At 37.0% G+C, this 3,505-nt stretch overlaps 1 long non-coding RNA gene across 1 annotated transcript; it reads right to left on the bottom strand.

Moving 5' to 3' along the window:
- Positions 1-372: 372 nt before the first annotated feature.
- On the bottom strand, positions 373-1,011 carry LOC132049793 (uncharacterized). The gene is made up of 2 exons (XR_009413154.1): positions 846-1,011; positions 373-630 (listed from the first exon to the last, which is right to left on the bottom strand). It is a non-coding gene; the product is annotated as an uncharacterized LOC132049793 (long non-coding RNA).
- Between the last annotated feature and the right edge of the window lie 2,494 nt (positions 1,012-3,505).

Raw genomic sequence — 3,505 nt, 5'->3', positions numbered from 1 at the left:
CCGGGCAAGTTCTAGACCACAAGTAATGCAAAAGAACTCACAACTAAACCTCACCACACATGGCACATGAAAACTCAAGTAGAATATGTATCCAAGAACCAATTGAAACAAATGAACTCAACAAGTTACTCATAGCCTAAAGAGACTAATTAGTGAAAGTAAGAGCCAAAAATTGAGTCTAAAAGTCACCACAAGAATCCTTACTTCAATCGTGTTTCTTTTTCAAAAATCAAGAATTCATACGCCAAGGTTTAAATGTGTTGGTACCAAGCAAGCCAAAATTGGCCAAGGAGCAAAAATCACATCCCAACGTCATTTCTACACTAAACTACAAAAAATAAAATAAAGAAGCTAGTGAAAAAAGAAACAAAATCATACTAATATAAATGTCATTAAAAAATACCAAAATAAAATCAATCTACCAAATTATCATCCACCATGACATATCACACCCCATCACAAAAATATCCATCAAAATGAAGTCTCACTCCCAACTTAAAAATGTTGTGTTCCCCCTAATGTAACTACACAGTTAAAACCAAAGTTAGAAGTGACTCCCTGTTGCTATGGTAGCATCAGAAACTTCGTCCTCCATGACTTGATCCGTTCCTCATTAAATCTTCCAGGATGCTGAGTTCTAACACAATCAACAACTCATAACAAAATTAGCTCCAATCATAGCAAAGAAGATTTCTTAACACTGTCAAATGTTTCATGAAGGCCAAAGGAATGTTTAGAAATGAAAAAGACAAGCCGTAGAGGACTATACTATTTGCTGCCAAGTTTCAGTATCTCTGCAATTATCTTTTAATTTTAATGCAGAGGTTGCATTGCACTAATCTCACCTTTCTTTTAACCTATACAGTAAGGTCCCCATTTCACATGTCAATGTAATCATTTTGAGGTGTTCATGCCTCAATTTATATCCCTGTGTCACTTAGACTTGGGCAATATCAAGATACTCCTTATTAGCCTAGACAGTTTACAAACAATTTCAATGTAACTTCGGTCAATGATTTCAATGTAATCAGATGTAATGATCAAAGAAGTATTATATGCAGGGCACAGTGACTCAAATATTCATACTCTTAGCAATTCAAGAACACCAAGTAAATAATCACAATATGCCATAGCTAGTTCAGCACCTTAATTGAATTTAGTGAAGCAACGAGATGGATACTAGCAAGCCTAGCTACACTTTGACACCAAACGGGTGGTCTCTTTCAATAGTTGAAATGTATAGCTCAAGCAATCTAAATAAACACTTTAAAACCAGGCCAAACTACCCCAAAACTTACTCAATGTCAACTCCTAATAGCGCTCGGTTACTCAGACTTCACCGGCGAATCATTTTTTCTCTCAGACAATTTGTCGAGTAGTTTGTGTGCTTCACTTTAAATAAGTTCTTTGTGACAATTTAATAATTGAATTACCCTCCCAATTTTATGGAAATTATAGTTCAATCACTCAAAGCCACCTATCAATCAACCAACAAAAACAAAATTTCACAATTTAAGCTCTAAACTCACATTCAAACAAGCCATAGTAAAAGAGAGGGAAAAAAAAACTGCCAACAAAGAAATTGAGGCGAAGAGAGAAAGAGAGAAGAGGAGAGAGGGAGAGAAAAGAGAACTTAACTCAGCACTACTGAAAGCCTCAACTGGCGGTGGAGTTATGAGTGAACGTGGAGTGAGTTTGTTTGTTGTGTGTTAGTGCGAAGGCAGAGGACTTAAAAGAGAGGAAATTGGTGAAGTTCTTTTCTAAAACAAGTCAGGTACCATAGTCACTTACCTGAAGCATGGGGTCCGTATGTGTGGGCTTGTTTGTTTAAAACAGAATTTGTGTTTCTTGAACATGCTACTTCCTAGAATACTAAAGATAGAATTGCACCTGTGTCATGGACTTTTAGCATATAAACTGTGCAATGCACAAACTGTGTCATGGACTTTTAGCACAATTGTGCAATGCAAAATCTTCCACATCGCAACTCCATAATCTTGTCCAAATGAAGTCCAAAAATAATGAAACTTGGTAGAATGATTAAAAATACTAAGAAAAACTTACCTAAAAATTATAATTGCAAAATTAAACAAAAAAATTAAGAAAACATGGGTTGCCTCCCATAAAGTGCCGCATTTAACGTCGTGGCATGACATGAGTTAACTTTACCACTTTTTACTCCACTTAGAGGATATGAATTGTCACCCCAACTTGGAATCAAGAATACGATGAAGCTCATGAGGCGGTGGTAGGAAAGCAAAGAGGCCAACTCTCGGGTGTCGCATCTTGCACTTTTTGGCCTTTAAGTGAGGGATGTCATTTTGTTTTCTCGGCATAGGAAACTTCAAAATGAAAACACCTTCTTCTTCATCACCCAAATTCCTCCATAGGCTCGGGTGGTTCAATTTCCATATCAAGCACAATGTTGAAAAATGATTAGAATGCGGTACAATGCGCTCAACTTTCAAACTTGCATGGATTTTGACATCCTCGCCAAAAAATTCACTAGGGTCTTCAAAAGTTATTTTATGAATTTTTTCATTCAACTCTAGTATCATTTCTTCAATCTCGACATCTTGCATTATTTTTGGTTTGGTCGGTTGGCAATTCACCATTAGCTCTTGAAAATCAATCTTTACCTCTTCTTCATTGGAAACCAACTCAAAACTACTATCCATGTCCCTTTGATATTGAGCATCACATGCCTCAATTTTTGCATTTAATTCGGCCTCCAATTCCTGGATAGCAATTTCAAGTAGCGCCATTTCTTGACTTCGCTCAACATGCAATTTAAGAAATTCTTCCATCATCCATGAAATGCCTTCATAGTGATCCCCATAGATTCCAAGTTGTTGAGCTTGATTCATAAGCCAATCTTGGCTCACAATTTCCACTTTTTCAAGTTCTTCATCATGGTGAGAGCCGTTCAAAGCTTGTAAAAATCCACCCATGGAGAAATTCATGTTTTGGACACTTTCTTGTCTACTTTCAACACCCTCAAGTTGGTGAGCGTTATGAGCCTCAACCAATAATTTCATTTGATCCTCCAAGGTGTGAATAGCTTTGTCATTACAATTAATTGTTTGCCTCAAGTCATTAAGTGGTTGCCTCAAGTCCTCGAGTGCTAAGTTCAACTTTTCCTCTTTTTCAAGAATGGTCTCCAACATGAGCATTATCCTCTCATTTTGAGCATTTAAGACTTCTTCCACTTTCATATCCCCATTATCATCAAAATCAAAAGTAGAATCGTCATAGTGGGGGTTCGGGGAAGGGAAGGACAAATAAGCACAATTATTCCAATGACCATTTTGACCACCACACCGATCACAAATACTCCACTCATAGGTTTGGGATTGTGCGCACAATCCGCCTCCGGGAGAATTCAAATAATTTTGCCATGAGTGTGGTCCTCCACAATAAGGACAAGGGTCATCAAAGTATGAACAACTACCATCCGACCAATTTTCATTATATGATGTCATTTACAAAAACTAAGAAAATAAAT

Source organism: Lycium ferocissimum, chromosome 3, assembly GCF_029784015.1.
Source record: "Lycium ferocissimum isolate CSIRO_LF1 chromosome 3, AGI_CSIRO_Lferr_CH_V1, whole genome shotgun sequence".
NCBI classification, from domain to species: Eukaryota; Viridiplantae; Streptophyta; class Magnoliopsida; order Solanales; family Solanaceae; genus Lycium; species Lycium ferocissimum.
This window is presented reverse-complemented; position numbering and strand designations above follow the sequence as displayed.